Source organism: Pan troglodytes, chromosome 21 (genome assembly GCF_028858775.2).
Source record: "Pan troglodytes isolate AG18354 chromosome 21, NHGRI_mPanTro3-v2.0_pri, whole genome shotgun sequence".
NCBI classification, from domain to species: Eukaryota; Metazoa; Chordata; class Mammalia; order Primates; family Hominidae; genus Pan; species Pan troglodytes.
In genome coordinates, this window is record NC_072419.2 from 56,244,397 (window position 1) to 56,256,034 (window position 11,638).

Consider the following 11,638-nt stretch of genomic DNA (forward strand, 5'->3'; position numbering starts at 1 on the left):
GGCTGAGGCAGGAGGATTGCTTGAGCCCAGGAGGTCAAGGCTGCAATAAGCCAAGATTGTACCACTGCACTCCAGCCTGGATGACACAACAGGACCCTATCTCAAAGATAAAAAAAATAACAATTTTTAAAAAGTAACCCTCATTTTGTCCTTTAAACAACTTTGTCTGTTCCATAGCTTGGTTGATACTTGATCATCAAAAAGAACCAACCTTTGTCTATCCAGGTGTGGTGGCACGTGCCTGCAGTCCCAGCTACTCAGGAGGCTGAGGCGAGAAGGTCACTTGAGCCCAGGGGTTCAAGGCTTCACGGAGCTATGATTGTGCCACTGCACTGCAGCCTGGGCGACGGGGAACTTGTTTCAAAAAACAAAACAAAAACTTTTGTCTTCCTTTACCTCCCTGACAATGCAGTAGTTTGCTATGACACATGTATTCTCATGGTAATGCTCTATTCCTGACTAAATATCTTTTTCTTCTAGGGAGCCTCTCTCTGTTACTTAGGTTGACATACATGGTGTCTGAAATGGGACCTGAAAAAGATTAGTACTGGAAGAAATCGGTGATTCTTGGAACTGGTGTACAGTATTCACTAGAGCCCTTTGAGCGCACTGCTTCCATGGCTCACCTTTTCTGCCCTGGTGAGTCTTCTCTCAGGTTGAGCCTCCCTCTTTTTGGTAGAGGCTTTTTTGTTTTGTTTTGTTTTGTTTTGTTTTGTTTTAGAGACAGGGTCTCACTCTGTCCCCTAGACTGGAATATAATGGCACAATCATAGCTCACTGCAGCCTTGAACTCCTGGGCTCAAGTGATCCTCCTGCCTCAGCCTCCCAAGTAGCTGGGACTATAGACATGTGCCACCACACCCACCTAATTTTTTTTTGTAGAAGCGGGGACTCGCTATGTTGCCCAAGCTGGTCTTGAACTCCTGGCCTCAAGTGATCCGCCCTCCTTGGGCTCCCAAAGTGCTGGGATTACAGGCGTGAGCCACATGCCTGGCCGAAAGTGTGCGCTTTTTTTTTTTTTTTTTTTTTTTTCTTTGACGGAATCTCACTCTTTCGCCCAGGCTGGAGTGCAGTGGTGCAATCTCTGCTCACTGCAAGCTCTGTCTCCCGGGTTCACGCCATTCTCCTGCCTCAGCCTCCCGAGTAGGTGGGACTACAGGCGCCCGCCACCATGCCTGGCTAATTTTTTTATATTTTTAGTAGAGACAGGGTTTCACTGTGTTAGCCAAGATGGTCTCAATCTCCTGACCTGGTGATCCGCCCACCTCGGCCTCCCAAAGTGCTGGGATTACAGGCGTGAGCCACCACACTTGGCCAAAAATGTGTTCTTTACTGAAAATAAAAGAATAATTTTGTTTAATTTGGAGGTTATGTAAGTTTTTTGAAAATATGGGCTGGCTGGGCGCGGTGGCTCACGCCTGTAATCCCAGCACTTTGGGAGGCTGAGGCGGGCAGATCACCTGAGGTCAGGAGTTTGAGACCAGCCTGGCCAATATGAGGAAACCCCATCTTTACTAAAAATACAAAAATTAGCTGGGCGTGGTGGCACGTGCCTATAGTCCCAGCTACATGGGAAGCTGAGGCAGGAGAATCGCTTGAACCTAGGAGGAGGAGCTTGCAGTGAGCCGAGAATGCGCTACTGTACTGCGGCCTGGGCGACAGAGCGAGACTCTGTCTCAAAAACAGAAAAGAAAAAAAAAAGAAAATATGGACTTATGAAGGAAATAGAAACAAGATAGTAAGAAACCAATAACTGAGAGACAGAGATATGAAGGAAGTTATGGATATGAAGATATATTTTTTAAAAGGAAAGTTAAAAAGAAAAGAATAATTTTGTGTGGGAAAGAGTCTCTGGTAAATTTATGTTCTAAAGTAAAATGATTGGTACTTAATGAAGAGGCAGTATAAGACAGGGCACAGAGTCAAAGCACATCATCAATGGTCCGAATAAGTCATGATGGTGTTCATGAAGGGAAAACTTATGAAAGGCATTTTGTGTGTGATCAAGTTGGCTGTAATTAGAAGGGAATTATTTATACGTCTTTCTAAAGATAGATTAAAAATACACTGATACAAAACTAAAAAATTCATATCCCCTATGTTAAAACAACTAGGTTTTCTTTTTTCTTTTCTTTTTTTTTTTTTTTTTGAGACGGAGTCTCGCTCCGTCGCCCAGGCTGGAGTGCGGTGGCACGATCTCAGCTCACTGCAAGCTCCACCTCCCAGGTTCACGCCATTCTCCTGCTTCAGCCTCCCGAGTAGCTGGGACTACAGGTGCCCACCACCACGCCCGGCTAATTTTTTCCATTTTTTAGTAGAGACCGGGTTTCACTGTGTTAGCCAGGATGGTCTCAATCTCCTGACCTCGTGATCCGCCTACCTCGTGATCCGCCTGCCTCAGCCTCCCAAAGTGCTGGGATTACAGGCGTGAGCCCCTGCCCCTGGCCCAGGTTTTCTTCTTCTTTTTTTTTTTTTCTCTAGACAGAGTCTCGCTCTGTCACCCAGGCTGGGGTGCAGTGTCGCGATCTCAGCTCACTGCAACCTCCGCCTCCCAGGTTCAAGCAATTCTCCGTGTCTCAGCCTCCCGAGTAGCTTGGACTACAGGCACACTGCCGCGCCCAGCTAATTTTTGTTACTGTTGTTGTTGAGACAGAGTCTTGCTGTGTCGCCCAGGCTAGAGTGCAGTTGCGTGATCTCGGCTCACTGCAACCTCTGCCTCCCTGGTTCAAGCCATTCTCCTGCCTCAGCCTCCTGAGTAGCTGGGATTACAGGCGCACACCACCATGATTTTTAGTAGAGAGAGGGTTTCACCATGTTGGTCAGGCTAGTCTCGAACTCCTGACCTCAGGTGATCTGCCCCCCTCGGCCTCCCAAAGGGCTGGGATTACAGGCATGAACCACCTTGCCTGGCAGGTTTTCTTTTTCTTTTAAATTTGTATTTATTTTTTGTTGTAGAGATGGGAATCTCACTATGTTACCCAGGCTGGTCTGGAACTCCGGGCCTCAAGCAGTCCTCATGTCTCAGCCTCCCAAAGTGCTGGGATTAACAGGTCTGAGTCACCACACCCAGCCAATTAAGTCTTTTTGAACTGGAATGAACTTAGGGATTTTGCAGTTGGGCCAATGGAGGGCCTCTAATGATGTATTTCTCAGCTTGTAGAGATATTAAATGATTAGGTTTATCTGGTAAGTTGTACAGGAAGCATTGTCAAGTGATAAGTGATTCTATTACTAGATCTTTCAGTTACATTTATGGGTCTGTTATTGATATAAATATTTCAAAAATTATATAAATTCATAGATACCTAATGTTATCTGTCATAATTTTGGTTATGTTAATCTCTTCTAAAGTTAAATTTGTATGGATATTTTATTAATGTGAGTTTGTTTTTTTTTTTTTGAGATGGAGTCTCGCTCTGTTGCCCAGGCTGGAGTGCAGTGGCACAATCTCAGCTCACTGCAAGCTCCACCTCCCAGGTTCACACCATTCTCCTGCCTCAGCCTCCAGAGTAGCTAGGACTACAGGTGCCCGCCACCATGCCAGGCTAATTTTTTGTATTTTGTTTAGTAGAGACAGGGTTTCACCATGTTAGCCAGGATGGTCTCGATCTCCTGACCTCATGCTACACCCGCCTCGGCCTCCCAAAGTGCTGGGATTACAGGCATGAGCCACCGCGCCCGGCCGTGAATTTTTTTTTTTTAATTTGAGACAGAGTCTCACACTATTGCCTGGGCTGGAGTGCAATGGCACAGTCTCAGCTCACTGCAACCTCCGCCTCCCGGGTTCAAGCGATTTTCCTGCCTCAACCTCCCGAGTAGCTGGGATTATAGGCACCCACCACCAGCCTGACTTATTTTTTGTATTTTTTAGTAGAGACAGGGTTTCCCTATGTTGGCCAGGCTGGTCTCGAACTCCTGACCTTGTGATCCGCCCACCTTGGCCTCCCAAAGTGCTGGGATTACAGGCGTGAGCCACCGTGCTCAGCCAATTAATGTGAATATTCTAAAGATTATATTCAATTTATAAAAGTCTGATGTTTCTTGTGTGACTGTGTCAGTCATGATTCTGGTTGTTATCTTAAAATACTGTATATGGCCAGGTGCAGTGGCTCATACCTGTAATCCCAGCACTTTGGGAGGTGGAGGCAGGAGGGATAGCTTGAGGCCAGGAGTTCTAAACCAGCCTGGACAATATAGCAAGACTCCACCTCTATAAAAAATTAGCCAGGCATGGTGATGCACCCCTGTGGTCCCAACTACTCAGGAGGCTGAGGACCCTTTCTCTTTTAGAGAGCCTCTCTCTCTGTTATTTAGGTTGATATTTTCACATCTACTTCTGCACTCTTTTTACTCCAACCACACGGGCCTTCTTTTTTTTTTTTTTTTTTTTTTTCTTTTTTTGAGACAGAGTTTCGCTCTTGTTGCCCAGGCTGGAGTGCAATGGCGCAACCCAACCTGGCTCACCGCAACGTCTGTCTCCCAGGTTCAAGCGATTCTCCTCCCTCAACCTCCCGAGTAGCTGGGATTACAGGCATGCGCCACCATGCCCAGCTAATTTTGTATTTTTAGTAGAGACGGGGTTTCTCAGGCTGGTCAGACTGGCCTCGACATCCTGACCTCAGGTGATCCGCCTGCCTCGGCCTCCCAAAGTGCTGGGATTACAGGGGTAAGCCACCACGCCCAGCCCCATACAAGTCTTCTTTCTGCACCTCAAGTGGGTCATGTTCCCCACCTCAAGGAGTACACACGTTCCCTTTCCTCTGGAATATTTGGTGCCCCAGGCCCATCTTTGCCTTTTTTTTAAATTTTTTTTTTTCAGATAGGGTCTTGCTTCATTGCCCAGGCTGGAGTGCAGTGGCACCATCACAGCTCACTGCAGCCTCTACCTCCTGGGCTCAAGGGATCTGCCTTGGCCTCCCAAAGTACTGGGATTATAGGCACAAGCCACCGCACCTGGCCAAATACTTTTTTAGTATAAATATTTTCCAAATATTGCATACGAGTGTGAATAATTTGCACAAGCAGGCCAGGAAGTAAATGCCAGGAATATTCATCCTAAAAATTATTTGCTATTTATCTGAAATTCACAGTTAACTGAGCATTCCGTATTTTTATTGGTTAACTCTAGCAACCCTACTCGACATGTTTGCAGAACAAATGTTCTGAACATCTGCTCTGTGCCAGGCAACTCACACTTTCTCATTAAGTTATTTGTGCAATTACAAGAAATTAAGCTCTTGAGGGTAATGGCTGTGTCTGTCTTATGCACCACTGGCCTCCATGCCTGACCCCGGGTAGACTCAATAAATGTTTCTAGAATTGAAATAGAACTAAAAAAGAATTTCCAGTGGTTACTTTCTTAACATGGCAGCTTGTCCACCCTGGAAGGAGTCTGGTGCAGCAGTAAGGAGAGCCTGAAGGGGGCAGTGTCACCCCCTGGCTCTGGCTTCCTGTTGTCCATCACCATGGGGAGGCAGGGCCTCAAATCGGAAGCACATGAAACCGGAACTTGGAAGGCAGAGGAGGCAAGACAGGTGGGCAGGCAAGATGGCTACTGCCAAGGGGGTCTGACCTGCCCAGGTCTTCAATGTGGTCCCTTTATTCCTCCCTTGTTATTCCTTGGCTTTCTGCAGTGTCTTCTGCTGAATGTCCCATGCAGGGCTCAGCTGGGCCCTATGAATACAAGAATAGCAACAATGATGGTAATTATTTTCATTCCTGGTTCCTGACAATAATTTTGATTTAATCCTCCCCACTTTAGGCCCTGAAAGGTGATCAAAACCAGGCATTCAGTTTCTCCAGGAAAGTGGATCTCATGGAATTATCTTAGCCAGCATTGGTGGAGGGATACTAAATAGCATTACCTTTACAGATGAGGGAATGGAGCCCAGAGAAGCTGAGGTCATTTGCCCAGGACAAGAAGTGAGACTTGATATTCCAGTGCAGAGGTGCAATTAGATGTATAGTCCCCCACACAGACTGTGTGGAGTCTCCTATTCCCAGCATCCACACTCACTAGCTGATCTAGGGGTCAGCTGATCACTCACTAGCTTGACCTTGGACAAGTTATTCTAATCTGTTTGTGCTTATCTGTAAATGGGGCTAATAAGTGTCTTTCTCATAGAGTTGTGGGAATTTAGTGAAATAATCCAGAGCATGGCACAATGTAAGTGCTTAATCAATGCGAGCTACCAATGTCACTATTGTTTGTCCCCTCCATTCCTGAGCCCTCCCAGGGCCCAACCCCACCCCAGCAGGCTAGCTGTTAATGTTTGATGACTAAACATTACTATGAAGTGAAGTGATTCCCTAATTTGGCCTGAAGAGATGAATTACCTGGAAGGCACTCGCTACAGAAATCTATTCTCAGGTCCCTGCCTTAGAGATTCTAATTGGTGGGGCCTGGGAATCTGTATCTTTAAAAAAGCCTCGGGTGAAATCTATCTGTAGGCTGATTTCAAAAGTCCTTATGTAATGTAAAACCGGAAAGGCAGGGCGCGGTGGATCATGCCTGTAATCCCAGCACTTTGAGAGGCTAAGGCAGTTGGATCACGAGGTCAAGAGATCGAGGCCATCCTGGCCAACATGGTGAAACCTCGTCTCTATTAAAAATACAAAAATTAGCTGGGTGTGGTGACATGCTTCTGTAGTCCCAGCTACTCTGGAGGCTGAGGCAGGAGTAATCGCTTGAACCCAGGAGGTGGAGGGTGCAGTGAGCCAAGATCATGCCACTGCACTCCAGCCTGGCTGACAGAGCGAGACTCGTCTCAAAAAAAAAAAAAAGAAAAAGACCGGATAGTGCTACAGCAAACACATTGTGACAGGGGTGGGGTGGAGACGCCCGGTGATTAGAATCAGGTGGACTAGCTCAGCCCTTACAGGTTACAAGAATTTAAAGTAATGATTACCTTTTCTGATTATAAAAATCATCTAGGGCTGGGCGTGGTGGCTTACACCTGTAATCCCACCACTTTGGGATGCCTAGGTGGGAAGATCGCCTAAGCCCAGGAGTTCGAGACCAGCCTGGGCAACATGGTGAAACCCCATCTCTACAAAAAAATGTAAAACATAAGCCAGGCTTGGTGGCGCACACTTGTAATCCCAGCTAGGAGGCTGAGGTGGGAGGATCTCTTGAGCCGAGGAGGTGGAGGTTGCAGTGAGCCGAGATCCTGTCACTGCACTCCAGGCTGGGCAACAGAGTGATACGCTGTCTCAAAAAAAAAAAAAAACAAAAAACAAAAACTAGTCTATTTACATGGTCTCAGATGATCACATACATTATTTAGAAAGGGAAATTAGTGACTTTGTAGAATCACTGCTAGTGGCGAAACCTAGCTAATCCCATCTTAACTAAGTGATGAAAGTTACTATCACAGATAATGGAACAGACCATAGATGACTCAATGGGATGCACTGAAGAGGCAGCACCACTTCTGTGGTTCCAGGCAGGAAAACATACAAGCTCAGTGTCGTCATAAGGAAGCACCAGGCAAATGCAATTGAGGGACAGTCCACAAATCTTCCAAAATGTCAAGATCAGAAACTACAGATGCCTGACAACACTGCAATGCTGCATGATCCTGAATTGAATCTTTGAGGGTGTGGGGGTTGCTATAAAGGATGTTATTGGGCCAGTTGAATATGGCCTATGGAATAAGGAATAAGTAATTGATCCATGTTAGATTTCCTGATTTTGATAATGATATCAGAGTTACATAATAGAATGTCCTTGTTCTTAGCAGACATACACTAAAGAGTATAGGGGTAAAGGGGCATGACATCTCTAATCCACTCTGATATGGTTTAGAAAATAATAGTGTATGTGCATATAAAAATATATATACACACATGAACATGCAGGTAGGGTATAATAAAGTAAATATGCAAAAATGCACAGTGTTAAAAATTATAATGCCGCTTGTTAAAAATAACCGGGAAGAAAAATATAAAGAAGAAAATGGAAGCCACTGCTCCTCCTACCCCCCTGCCCCCACTTCCCTCCCTGCCTCCCCCTATCCCCCATCCCCGAGACAACCAGGATGACTATTTCAATCAGCAGTGAAACTCTTACATGTCTTTGGGTCATTTTATATATATGTATATATGTGCATATATATATGTATATATATGTGTGTGTGTGTGTGTGTGTGTGTATATATATATATATATATATATATTTTTTTTTTTTTTTTTTTTTTTTTTTGAGACAGAGTCTTGCTCTGTCACCCAGGCTGGATCAATGGCACGATCTCGGCTCACTGTAACCTCCACCTCCCAGGGTCAGGGTCACAGGGTCAAGTGATTCTCCTGTCTCAGCCTCCCGAGTAGCTGGGATTACAGGCACATGCCGCCATGCCAGGCTGATTTTTTTTGTATTTTAGTAGAGACAGGGTTTTACCATGTTGCCCTGGCTGGTCTCGACTCCTGAGCTCAGGCAATCCACCCGCCTCGGCCTCCCAAAGTGCTAGGATTACAGGCGTGAGCCACCTCACCTGGCCTGGGGCATTGTATTTTTGATTGAAACTGAAATGCGTGAATGCTTTACTTTCCATCTGTAAGTTGTGTTTTTCACTCTGATATATGTCAATATCTTTCCATGTTAATGTGGTGGTGTTTCAAATGGCCGCATGATGCTGCCTGGTAGGGACAGAGCATACTTTGTTTATCAATAGGTGTTTAGGTTGTTTCCAGCTTGACTCCTACAGACAGTACTAGAGTGAGCATCCTTAAAAATACATCTTCCCCAACTTGTCAGATTATTTTGTTTGCAGAGCTGCTGGGTCAAAAGGAGAGAGTCTCTGAGAAGGGACAGAGGCTGACAGTCGGGGAGATTGCAAGAGAAAGACTGAGAGAGAGAGAGATCTATAGAAGCAGAGAGAGGGGGAAAGAAACAGATGGAGAGAAACAGAGGCTGGGTGCGGTGGCTCACGCCTGTAATCCCAGCACTTTGGGAGGCTGAGGTGGGCAGATCACTTGAGTTCTAGAGTTTGAAACCAGCCTGGCCAACATGGCGAAACCCTGTCTCCGCTAAAAATACAAAAATTAGCCAGGCTTGGTGGCACATGACTGTAGTCCCAGGTACTCAGAAGGCTGAGGCACAAGAATCGCTTGAGCCTGGGAGGCAGAGGTTGCAGTCAGCCGAAATTGCACCACTGCATTCTAGCCTGGCCAACTGAGTGAGACTCTGTCTCAAAAAAAAAAAAAAAAGAGATGGAGAGAGACAAGAAAGAGCAGGGTTGAGAGAGAGCAAGATTGGGAGGGTGACAGGGAGTTGCTTTCGATGGAGACTGAGAAGGAATTCCTCTGATCCATGGGGTCTCTATGGCCACAGGAATCCAGTCAGGAAAGTGACTAAGTGACTTTTAGGAACACACCCAGCAGATACAATCGTAGATGAGGTCAGAGTCCTTTGTGCAAGGATCTTCACGGGGCTATTGTTCCTGGAAAGCAAAAAATGGGAAACGACCTAATTGCCCATCAACAGGGGACTGGTTATAGATTGTGCTGGAAATGCTGATAGAAGCCCATCTCCAAGTAGGGTTGGCAGATAATAGCAAATAAAACCACAGAAGGCCCAGTTAAATTTGAATTTAAAATGAAGCATATGTCTCATGCAGCCTTCCTTATACACTAAAAACCTATTTGTTGTTTATCTAAAATTCACATGTATATTTTATCTGGAAACTATTAATCTCCAAGATAAGTGAGAAAAGCCAGGTGAGGTCAGGAGAGGGGTTGCTCTTGGTGAGGGTGTGTGTGTATTTGGGCTGCCGAGGTGGCCGTCAGTTTCAGCTCCTGTCCTGGGTGTGGTTACAGTTGAAGGGAAGGGACTGATCCGGGCTCACATAAGCAGAGGTTGAAGGGCTAGGCTCCACTCCAGGGTCCGTGCTCTGTAGTGATTTGTATGTATGTGTTAAAAGTGTTAATGTTTTCAATAAAAGTATGACAAACAGACCACAATTTTCTAAACTCCATTTAAACATTTCTGATTTAAAAAAATAATACTAGCAGTCTCAGCTGGGTGTGGTGGCTCACACCAGTCATCCCAGCACTTTGGGAGGCCAAGGCGGGTGGATCACGAGGTCAGGAGTTCAAGACCAGCCTGGCCAAGATGGTGAAACCCCGTCTCTACTAAAAATACAAAAATTAACCGGACACAGTTGCAGGCGTCTGTAATCCCAGCTACTTGGGAGGCTGAGGCAGGAGAATCACTTGAACCTGGGCAGCAGAGGTTGCAGTGAGCCAAGATCACGTCATTGCACTCCAGTCTGGACGACAGAGTGAGACTCTGTCTCACCAAAAAATAAAATAAAATAAAATAAAACAACAACAACAACAAACTGGCAGTCTCAGAAACTCTAAGGGGACTCCCTGAACATTTTCATTTCCTGGAACACTCATCTGCCCCTGGACTTTTTTATCACTGTCACCTGGAATGCCCTCTTACCCCACCCCACCCCCAACCCCCTCATTCACCTGCTCATGCCTGTGACCTCAACCTGGAGTCAGCCTGGTTCTCACTCCTCTGAGTCACCTTAGGTGCCTTGGAGTTGCAAGAACACTGAACCAGCTGTTACCCCCTTTCCCCCCTCGCCTGTGAGCTACGCAGGTGCAGGAACTTTGTCTGTGCGCAGCTGGTTTATCACAGTATCCTAGCCCATTCAGCCAGGTACACGCCACAGCTTACTCACTACACCTTGGACATGTTAGTAAAGCGTCTCTCTGAGCCTCAGTTTCCTCATTTGTAAAATGGAGCTGATCATCTTGCCTACCACTCAAGGCCAATGTGACAGAGATGGGAAAGGGAAATGGCATTAGCATCACTAAGGTAATATTTCAACTGAGGCCAGCACTGGGAAGATCTGGGGAAGGGTATTCCAGGCATCCTTGGGGAAAAAAAGGAGACTGCGGGCAGCCGTGAGAGCCAGGTCACTGTGGTCTGTGTGGCAGCCAAGTCCCTAAGAAAAAAAAAGAAAAAACAAAAGAGTTTGCTCTCATTTTCCCCTTCTTGCCAATACCTCTCACCTGCTGTGGGTCAAAGGTGCACAAAGCTCTACAGGTATGCAAGGTAGGTGCAGGTAGGGGAGCCAGGAGACCCTGGGGCTTTCCTGGAGGTAGGTTCAGCCTTCTGCGAGGAAGATGGAGAAAGCAGGGCTCTATCAGTGCAGTCTGATGGGTAAGGGGCCAAGGCCTGAGACAGTCTGCGAGCAAGTGTGCGTGTATGAGCCCCTGAGCCCGCCCACCCTGCAAGTGCCTGGAGACTCACTGGGGAAGGTGTGTTTTGCACTATAGAGATATCCCAATGGCCTATCTCAGTCCTTGAGCTCCAGAGGCATCGATCTCCCAGGTGTAGAGCTGGGCTCTGGCAGGTGTGTGATCGGACTCGGGCAGGTGCAGAGAGGCCTGGCTTCAGGGCCCAGCTCAGCCCCCACATGTCCACCCTCGAAGGCTTCCACAGCTTTCTGTTTTCCAAGGTGACCACCTCATCCCACTTTGTCCAGGATTGCCCCAGAACACCCTCAGTGCCAGGCAAACTGGGCTGGTTGGTCACCAGACATATTACTCCATTGGACAGAGGAAGAAGAGTCTCAGAGGCTGTCAGTATCTGCCTCATTTTTGGGGGCTGGGTTTTTTTCAT